Below are 11,838 nucleotides of genomic sequence, written 5' to 3'. Positions count from 1 at the left end.
AGCTAGCGCCTTATAGCTTACGATATTTAAGACCTTGGACAAGATCTGCCATAGAAAATTTATTTGTATAGTATTATTAAATGAATATGCAATTTAATTAGATCCTTCTGAGCTAAAACAAAGATGTAAATCGTTCTCGTTTGATATATTTCCAGAAAACATTATACTAATGCAAGTGAATCACAGGTGTCGATATTTTGAACTTTCATTATTCCTCATATTTATAAACCTTCATGATGCAATCGTGCTTGAGATGGGCGTATTTACTGATACCTTTATGCTCCGTTCTTGAGATGTGGCCAAATCAAACACGCACACAAATCCAAGTCAATGGCTGAATTATCTGAAAATGACCTCTAGTATCTTAAGAATATCCGGTAAAGCTCTTGGACATTAACGACTAAACCTTAGCGTTTAAGACAGCCAGACTAAATTTTATTTCTACTGAATATGTTTGGATTATAAAATGGTATATTAATTTTATTAGCGATTTTATAGCGAATCAATTTGAAATATTCCTGGTTTTAAAGAATACAGGGAAGTACCTTTTTTCTAATAGTACGGAGTACTTTTTTGTATACCTCTTCATCATGTTCACACATAGTAGAGTCTCCCACATAGCCACCTGTAAACTTTGTCCCTTCAAATGTAGTAACTCTGTACACTAAAAAAATTATTTAATGTGTAATTATAAAAAAGCTACCTTTAAATAAGAAATAATATACGCATACACAAAGTTCGTATACTTTGCACAATTAGGTCTGGTATTCTCAGCTTTAATGTTATTAATACAAGGTTTTATAACTTATATTCTTCTTTATGTATGTTTCTGTCGAATACTGGATTAGGAACAGAATTTCGAACAGAACACTTTATTTAGCCAACAAAACTAGCAGGATCTCGATCGATCAGTCATGACCTGGAAGAAGTTTTCAGCTATTTGTATAGCATTTTAAGTATAAACCTAATTAGTGATTAAACCTTCAATCTCTAGAAGAACTTAGGACTGAATTTTACTTCGTAGCTTATTAGTTACGCCACGGATCTTTTCGTAATGGATAAAGTATTCCGTAAAAAAACCAGCTTGCGATTTATTAAAAATATTAAGCTGAGACGTTTTTTTTAAAAATTCATATTTAATATGTTATTCTGTCTTAACTCTGGTGGCATATGATCACATTTAGGCATATTGAATGTAAAAGTAATTTAGCTATGTGAAATGTTTGGTATGTAAGAGTATAGTTTCTATTTATAATGCCTCTCCACGGGACAGAGTTAGATACCACGGTCGTTTTTTTTACGCGGAGAAAAGGAATAAAAATAAAAAGTGTCTCAGTCGTGAAGGATTTCTCATCCACTGAGAGGGAACAAGAAATTGAAGTGCAGCATCTGAAGAACAGATACTACACTTTGAGGTATTTATTTGCTCCCCCACTGAGCAAATTAGGCACAAGGCCGATTTTTAAAGTGAGGAGTGAAGGGGAAATGGGGACCAACTCCCCGGGGAGTAGGCGAGCTGGATAGTGACAATTGGTATGAAGGGTTGCCCCTACATTGACCAAGGTCTTATATGTAGGGTTTCCCCCACATATGGATTTTGCTTGCAGTACTATTTATTTGCTTCCCCATTGAGCAAATTAGGGGGGCGAGGGAAAAGGGGACCAGCTCCCGAGAGGTGGGAAATGGGAGCTGGATAGTAACTGTTGGTATGAAGGGTTGCCCCTATATTGACCAAGGTCTGATATGTGGAGTTACCTCCACATATGGTCTTTGCTTGCAGTATCTGCCGGAACAGATACTATACTTTGATCTTGGTCCGAAGGCCAAATTTATCAAGTTGTGTTAGTTTAAGCAATATTATAGAAATGCACATTAGAATTTAAGTTAGTGTTATGGATACGTGCCCCGACGACGAAACCGATGTTGACACGTTGTGCATAAGCTGATGAAGTCATTTTCTTTATTCCGGACTAAAAATAAAATTGACATAGAGGGGGATAGAGAGATTGAGAGAAATAGTGCGTGAAGTAGGAAGATATACAGGAAGAAAGGGAGAGACGGAGCGGGAGAGAGAGAAGGAGCGGGAGAGAGAGATAGGGGGAAGAGAAAGAGTGAGCGATTTAGAGACATATCTCGAAACAGGATAGGTTGGGGCATCATGGACATGTGCTGTAGAATTTCCCGTTTGTGGAAAAGAATATCACGGTGTTGTTTCCCAACTGACTACAACACAGTCATTTTCAAATCCAATGTAAACAAATTCTAGTTGAGCCAGGTTCTTAAATAATCAAACTTTGCCTAATCACCATCATCAGTAAGATGGTCGTCTCTAATTAGTTAACCATAAGGACTTACTACCTGAGTGCGGCAAGCTTGAATCCAATTCTTTAAAAAAAAGAAACACTTTAACTTAAGGATTTAAACAAACTTCGCGTGGAACCACTTGGTGTCTTTCTAGAAATAATTCTAACTAGAAAAATATCGAGAAAATTATTGCCAACAATAATCATCTGATTCAAACGAAATGAATTACTGATGCTTAGCAACAACAACAACAACAACAACAACAACAACAACAATATCATCACCCTCCTTAACAACGGTCACGGCGTTGTTTCACCGTCTATCTGACACTTATTTAACTTTGATACCCGAGTGGCCTTTCGGCCTTGATAAGTGGTGATACCTTAATAAACAAAAGGAAAACGATAATAGAAGGATAACAACTACAATGAATTGTGTTCTCTCACTGTTCACCGCCGTATTTCGAGAGAACAATCACGAGTAATAAGAGAGTACAGTATAAACCACTGCTACATGTCTTCCACACTACAAGCTTTCAGTTGCCTACATAATGAACCGACGTTTGGAACAATCCGTTGAGCTAAAAGTAGTGTGTATAAGTAGTGCTCCACGAATACAATTACATGCCTACGAATACGTTCATAGAAAGTTTAATTTTGAAAAAAAAAAAATTGAAAAAAATCCTTTTAATACGATCAAAATTTAGAGTCTCGTTCATAGCCATCGGTATGTTTTTTTTTTTCTTGCTTGGTCAACGATATTAACTACATTCACTCAGTATTTAAAATTCTCATAACATAAACAATCATTCAGCTCGGTCAATCAACTATTAGCATTTCTGAGACTCAGTTCCTTGTTTATCTTTGCAGTAGGTATACGCTCTTCGAGTGTTTCTGTTTGATTTAAAACTGATTAGTGGCGTGTATTGAATTGTTGACAATCTGGTGAATCCCGAAGATCAGATACAAAGTATAAGAATGAGGTTATACTGTGTGAAATCTCCGAAAACTTTAATCCGATATACTTACCAGTTCACAGTACAAAACATACGTGTTGTACGGAATTCGTCGATAAATAAACGAATCGAGTTTAATCAGGTGTTTATCTAGGTGTTAGGATCAGCTTTATCCCTTTGCAATGCGCAAGTCTTTCGTGTCTTAGAACGGGGAGGGGGTATTCTTTTTGTATTTGGAGACTATCTCTTATTTTAAAAAAGATATTATATACTAGCGGATATATCCGACCTTTTCATGCATAGTATTTAGGGAAAGCAGTTCTTAGGAAACAACCACAGTTTGTCTAAATTACTGACTCGTACGATGCACTTGTAAAAGGGGTTTGAATATTGCCAACTACCAAGGAAAAAAAACGATTGTTATTAATATTTGTTTGCACATAAAAAAAAGTAAACGGAACTATAATGAAGCAAAGTTTGTTCCCCCCCCCCCAGAATCTCTCATGTTTGGAAAAAGATAATGCTTGCCTGCTTCATAGCCGAATACGACATTGTTATTTTAAAGTCCAATGTTAAAAATTTTTCGTCGAGTCGCCCACTTAAATAATCAAATTTTACTATTTGTTATTTAGCTAGTGGGTGTATACCACATATATGTGTGTTTTGCGTATGTACATGAAGGAAGTACAAAGGGATAAAGAGGTAGACAACGAAAAAGTAAAAGAAAAAGAGAAAGAAAAAAAGAAAGAAGAAAAAAAGAAAAAATAGGAATACGGAAGAAAGACGAAGGGGTCAGCATGATCACTATAAGGAATGTGAAGGGGGTGAAAACATTAGAGGTCAACTTATATTAATGATTTAGAGTTAATGTTTCAAAGAAAGAAAGAGGTCGACGTAGGGGGGTGGGGAGTAATCAAAACAAATTAGGATATAGGTTCCAATGAAGCATACAAACGCATACTTATATGCGTATCAGCAACCCAGTCTGACACATACACAGCAAATTTGTGTAAAGAAATAATAAAGCCTGAGAAAACCTTATGTCTGTATTTCCTACCTGTGACATTTTTCTAATGGTGTATATAACAGTGTTTTTGATATAACAGAGTGTAGGTATATTCATTGTGTCCTGTATATATACAAAATGTCCGTTGTGTGTGCGGACGCTTTTCCACAAAAACACGTAGTTAACAAACGTGACACATAAAATTTTGCAGACAGCTTTTCTTAAAATCAAACAATATCAATATGCTTGCTTGTCTCAGCACAAAAGAATCACACACCTTCTTATTGGTTCAAACTCATAAAATTATGATATTAGTAGAGCATATCAATGTTTTTACGAATTTCCGTATCGATCATTCAATACAAACTGTTGTATAGAGCACTTCGCGCTCGTCATAGGCTGGCGAGGCTAGATCGAAATATGATTGTTATTGTTTAGAAATTATGTTTTAAGAAAAATAGTTTATATTAGTTTGTTAAAGAAAAGTTTGAAGGAAATGTTTATATTTAGTTAAAGTTAACTCTAGAATATAATGTTTATAAATAAAAAACGCAAAACAATAATCGAAGTGGGATCATGTCACAATTTAGATATGTGGACCTCTGAGAATCTAACGTAATCTGACCTCGAGGTCACTAAAGAACTGACGGTGATTATGTAGAGATTTAGTTTTGGGACAGTTGAAATCTATAACTCGGCGAGAGAGATTTAGACTTCTTGAGAACGGCTAGGGCGCGAGCCGAAGTTAAGTTAGAATGTAATGACAGAGTTGCAGAGACATCCGCGGTTGAGGGAACCAAAAGCTGGTCGAAGAATAATGCATGTTTTTATAGAACTAGTTCGTTTTGTTGATCTCTGCTAAGGAAAAAGAATATTCGGTCCAGCACCGTGCGATGATGACAAAAAAGGAGTCTCTCTGAATGAATCCATCGGACAGGAAAAAAGGTTAGCTCTGTATACATGTCTGTGAACTGTTTTGCACACACACACACACACACACACACACACACACACACACACACACACACACACACACAGAGTTAAATACACGCTAGACGTCACATCACGCATACTGTATATAAACACCCTACAGACTCAGAGAGACAAGTCAGTTCTATACACACCCTGAATACAAGTCAAATGACTATATAAAAAAAAGGGAAGCATGCATGGTCCCCCGTTAGTGCACAATGAACGAGGCATAAAGTTTTATTTGTTATTGACATTAAGTAATTCATAAACTTCTTCGGTTCTGTAAACCTTAATATAACCCTATATCTCCTAAGTATAGTTTTTGATTGAATGACTATAAAATGTTGACACTTTGTAATTTTGATAAACACTTTTTAATTTCTTTTTAAATTAAGATCGTAAGTGTACAGTGAACGAGGCATAAAAAAATGACTTACTTCAGCATTTCCCCCACCCACCCCCATTTAGCCCCAAAAGTTCTCAGAACACGTCAAATCCTGGTCAAAATGAACAAACAGTGCAGTTTTAGGCTTTAGCATATGTAAATTTGAGTTCTGCACGAAGCACAAAAAGAAATTACTAAGTTAAGCATTTGCCTCCACCCATTTAGCCCCCAAAGTCCTTAAGGCCTTAACATATTTAAATTTGAGTTCGGCACCATGCAAAACTGCTAAATAGACATACACAGAACATTTTGGGCAAATATGGTAAAATAGTCCCAAAAATGAAGTGTTTTTATTAGCCCTAAAAGAGCCCCTGGCCACATCCAAGATTTATCGCGAAGTTTTTTTTTTTTTGTTTTTTTTTTACACAGTGATCACCACTTATCAAGGCCCGGAAGCCACTCAGGGATAAGGGTTATTGCAAGTACATTACGTTAGTGAGGAGATTTTATGAAGTGTTTAATTAGGGGGGCGGTTCATCAGGAACTTGTTAACATTAGACTTGAAGACATCCAAGTTGTAGTCCGGAGGGAAGCAGGCAGACGGAACAGAGTTCCACAGGCGTGCAGTTCTAAGAAAGAAGCTTTGCTCATGAAATCCGCGTTTTGATTTAGGAACAGATATAGAGTGGGGAAAATTTTTCACAGTGGATTCAGCTAGACGGGTGTTTTTCGTGAAGCATTGGCGAGGGGGGACCAGGGATTGGAGCTCAGACGAGCACCCGCCATGAAAATAACGATAAAACAAGGATAGGCTCGCAACGTCTCTTCTGTGGGAGAGGGGTTGCAGGGTAGAGAAAAGGGAATCCCCCACTAAACCACGAAATCTATTTTGTACTCTGTCAAGGCATGATAGGCTGTTTTTGGCAGCTCCTGCCCAGATATGGCAACAGTATTCCATCCTTGGCCGTACTTGGCTTTTATATAGATAGAGAATTGCATCAGTAGTGAGATATCTTCTGGAGCGGTAGAAGGATCCCACCATCTTTCCAGCGACCTTGACAACAGACTTGATGTACGTGTTCCATTTCAGATCAGGAGTAAAGGTCAAACCCAGAAGCTTGTCAAAACACGGGGCCTCACCCAGACGAGAGCCATCCATCACAATTGATGCCAGCTGGGGATCAGAGCGTTGATGATGTAAGGATAGGAGTTTGGTTTTGGATGCATTAAAGGTAACTAGCCACATCTTCCCCCACTGAACCACGCGCTCGAGATCAGAGGAGAGAGAATCCGAGAGAACTTCGTCATTTACAGCCTTTGATGTGTTGCCGTAGATGGTCGTGTCATCAGCATAGATGTCAACGAATGATTTAAGTATGTGTTTAGGGAGGTCATTGATGTAGATCAGGAAGAGAGTTGGGCCTAGGATTGACCCCTGAGGGACTCCAGCATTTATATTGCAGGCCTCCGATTTTTTTCCATCTACCACTACTATCCTATCGGAGAGAAATGATTTAATGATTGAGAAAACATTTCCAGTTATACCGTAGCTGGAAATCTTGTGAAGTAGACCCTTATGCCATACTTTGTCAAAGGCCTTTGATATGTCAAGAGCAATTGCCCTAGAAAGGAAGCCTTTGTCAAGAGATTCACTAATCCTGTGGGATATAACCGTCAGCACATCTGCGGTAGATCTTGCAGAGCGGAAACCATATTGTGTGTCACTAAGAAGGTTGTTTCTGCTGAGGTGGTTGACTATTTCTCTATTTAATATTGATTCCAGCAACTTACTCATAACACAGAGAAGACTTATTGGTCTGTATAGACAAACAAAAATTATATAGAAATCAGTTAGTTACAACTTTTCAGAAAGTTTTATAAAAATCCAAGGCATCATTCTTTTTTTTTTTTTTAATAAGCAGAAAAGTGTCAATTTTAGCCATTTAAACCCGAAAAAGTATCCCTCAGGGTGGGGGGGGAGGCAACCGGAGTTTTCCCGGAAAATTCATTCTGTTACTTTTTTTTACTCATATCATGTTTAATGTTTGTGCCAAAATTTCCAAAAATTTGAAGGCGTAGTTAATGAGAAAAGTGCGAACAGCGGACGGACGAACGAATAAGAGTGAATTTACAGGTCCACCCTCCTTTTGACGGGGGGGGGGGAAACGTTGGAATTTCGAAAATTATTAGACAACCTTTATCTGATATATAAAACAAATGTTCATTTGAATGTAAAGCACAAAAGCCGCTGAACCACGGAGATATTTTTTTTTACATAGGCATCACCACTTATCAAGACCAAGAAGCCACTCGAGGATAAGGGTTAAAGAGTGTACAGTGGAAATTGGACAATATCGTAATCGTTAGTAATGGAAATTCGATAAATTTGTTAACTTATATGGACCGGCTCATAAAAAACTTGTTTACGTTAGGCTTGAAGACAACCATATTGTATTCAGCTGGAAAGCAGGAAAACAGAAGACAATTCCACAGGCGTGCAGTTCTAAGAAAGGAGCTTTGTTCATGGAATCTACGTTTAGGTTTAGGCACAGATAAAGAGTGGGAGGAATTATTGATATATTTTCTGCTAGATGGGTGTTTCTTGTGAAAGTTTGGCGAGAGGGACATAGATTAGAGCTCAGTCGAGCACTTGCCGTGAAAATAACGATAAAGCAGAGACAAACTCGCAACATCACTTCTGTGAGAAAGAGTTTGCAGGGAAGAGAAAAGGACACCCCCTACGAGGCTACGAAGTCTAGTTTGAACTCTATTAAGGCAGGACAAGTCCTTTTTAGCAACTCCTTCCCAAATGTGGCAACAGTACTCCATCCTTGGACGTACCTACAAACATTTTTTGGGGTATAAAATATTCCTTCTGAGATGGTAGGGATGACTAACAGAAAAATGTTGCCTATTTGTTAGTAAAATTCGTTACGTTAGTTTTCAAATTTAAAATAATAACAAAAGATATACAAAATACTTAAAAAAATTGTAATTATGAATAGTTTATCGCAACAACTAAATAATAAGGTAATAAATATTGCTGACATATACGCTCTAATTTAAAATCGACAAAAATAGTTTACTAATTTAAAACCAAGAACGTGCTGATCCAAATGTCATTGGGCTTTGTTGAAGATCAGCAACTTATGAACGATAACCTCTGTATGTTTAGAACAACAACCGGAAGAGACACCCAATTTTGTGAGTGGAGGTGTGGTTGTCAAAAAATTGGCCTAAAATGTAACTTTGATAATCGCTCTCGGGATTCCCACGCGTAAATACTGTGAAGGAACAATAACATTTGATGGTTGCAGTGTGATTCGGCCTGTGCGTACTGATCTGGCGAGCAAGGTAGGTTCAGCGTATGGTATTTTTGTTTGCAAGACTAGTGTTTAGGTGGCAAAATACTCTCGAACCCTCTATCACCTTATAAATGATAGAGTGTTCGAGAGTATTATTTCTTCTTCTTCTTCTTCTTCATTGCCAACTTCTGCTTCTTATTCATCATCATCATCATCATCATCATCATCATCATTATCATCATATTTGCCATTTTCTTCATCATCATCTTTTTTATCATCATCTTCATCATCATCATCATCATCGTCATCATCATCATATACATCTCCTTCCTCATGTTTTTTATCATTATCATCATTATCTTCTTCTTCGTCTCGTTCTTCTTGTTGTTTTTCTTCTTTGTGCATCAGGTGCTTAATGGCAGATGACATAGATCATAAGAGTAAAAGAGGTACACATGCCTGCATGGAGTAAGAGAACGACAGAGAAAGAAAGAGAGAGATATAGAGAAAGAGAGTTGGAGACGGAGAGATATAGAGAAAGAGGGAGGTGGAGAAAGAGAAAAAGAAATAGAAAGATATGCACACGGTAAATAAAAAGATGAGAAGAAATAAACAAGAACGATAACTCCCTTTCTACTAGAACCCCACAAAAATACAAAGATAAACAAAATAGGAGGGGGTGAGAAGATAGTGATAAAACAAATGAATTTTAAAATATGGACAGAAAACGTGGATATTTTCAATCAGAGATCAAACCGATACGGAGGTGAAATTTCATTTCAATGACTTTTTTGTTTTGTTTTGTTAGTTTGTTTTTTTATTTATATATTCTCTCTTTTTTTTTTTTAAATATTTTAATCTTGAGATTACACTTTTTTTTCCATATTTTATTTGATTAATTTTTTTTTTTCTGATTCTTGTTCACGCCGAATATTGTTACTTTGTAACCATAGCACCGATATTGCATTTCTGAAGTTGTCGTGTTCATTTTGGCTACCTTTTCATTATTTAATGTTTTATGATGCTCTGTTTAGAACTTTATATAGACGTACTACTATTTATTATACTCTCTCTGCCTTTATCTCTTAATCTTGATATTTTTTAATCAATCTCTCTTCACGTACACGTACACTCCTCTCTCTCTCTCTGTCTCCCTCTCTCTGTCTATCTGCCTGTCGTCTTTCTCTCTTTCTCTCTCTCTCTCTCTATATATATATATATATTTGCAGTCATCGACATAGTGCTGTTTTGTTGTATCACAACTCATCAGTGCCGCTAGACTAGCATCTCTCCTAAGCCAAGGATTGAGCATAGAACCGTCGTGTTGACAGTCGGAAGTTCTCCCACTCGACCACAAAAGCGACGCCCGCAAATAACTCGTCGGAATGTCTATTTAAAAAAAATATCCGCCACCACTTTTACAGTGCTCAAACCGCCTGTTTGTAAACAAACAAACAACGAGCTTCGCATTTTTCAGCCAATTAAGTAGCGGGCGAGATTATTTACGACAGTGCTCTACCCGACAAACCGACGAATAGCCGTTTATATATATATATATATATATATATATATATATATATATATATATATATATATATATAAACGTTTATATATATATATATATATATATAAAAACGTTTATATATATATATATATATATATATATATATATATATATATATATATATATATATATATAAACGGCTATATGTCGGTTTGTCTGCCTGTTGTCTGTCCGTCTGTCTCCATATTTTCAAACTCTATCTCCTCTGAAACTAAAAGTCGCAGGGCGGCGCTAGTGGCTTCAAATGATTGGATCTGTTACGGGACGTTCTTTTATGGGTCTTTATGTATTACTTTATGGATCTTTAGTGTTTTTAAGGAGTCAAAAATAGGTCAACATTGAAAATAATCGTAAAACATTTTGTACAGTCATCGCCGTTTATTTTCAATTTTTAATCCGTTTATATGCGTATCACATTGGTACAGTGGTAACGTCACCATCTTTGAATGATACAGTTTCAGTTTTGATTATAGCTGATGGCATCTAAATGTTTGTTTTTTTTACTTTTGAAATCACGGCTCTATCATAATATATACGAAATCTCATCTAAAATGTCACATTTAAGCGTATTTTATACCTGGAAAAACCTGGCGGCGCCCACGTAAGCATTTATATATATATATATATATATATATATATATATATATATATATATATAGTAATTTATAAAATATATATGGCGATTAAGCTACACTGAATATTCTGCGTTTCATCCAACTATAGGATTCGTCAGGCTTATGCGCGAATTCTGTCGTTGCTTCTTGTTTTTTACTTGTTGAGGATTACTAGTTGGCCAATCAGCTTTCTAGTATCCACCGCGCCCCTTCCTACCAGCCAATGGGCATGCATTTTATCAAACAAAGGATCTGTTTTAGAGCTAGGTTAGTGGTTTAAGGTGGTCGTTCTACTTATTTTATTATTTTTTTTATATACATATAAATGTACCTATGTGTACACAATAATGCACATATATATACATATATATATATATATATATATATATATATATATATACATATATGCGTGTGATCGTTTATGTATATTCATGTTTATTTAATTTATTTATTTGTTTGTTTTCTATTGTTATTGTTAGTTTTAAAGCTATTTTGTATCGCTATCCTAGAGTAAGTTTTATTTTGTGAACACAGTTGCTTGCTATTTCCCACCTACAGTCTACAGTTTAATAGATTTTGAGGTTCTTTAAAGTACAGGATAGCAAATTTTTCATGGAGGCATAATTTACATGGGTCGTCTAAATGTCTGCATGTGATAGCTTGTCTTATTATTTTCCATTCAACTACCGGCGAATGTCCGCTTTCTTTGAGTTCCCAGTATTTATTCGCTAGT

This window comes from Euprymna scolopes, chromosome 5 (genome assembly GCF_053919585.1).
Source record: "Euprymna scolopes isolate OS-2025 chromosome 5, ASM5391958v1, whole genome shotgun sequence".
In the NCBI taxonomy this organism is placed as follows: domain Eukaryota; kingdom Metazoa; phylum Mollusca; class Cephalopoda; order Sepiida; family Sepiolidae; genus Euprymna; species Euprymna scolopes.
This window is presented reverse-complemented; position numbering follows the sequence as displayed.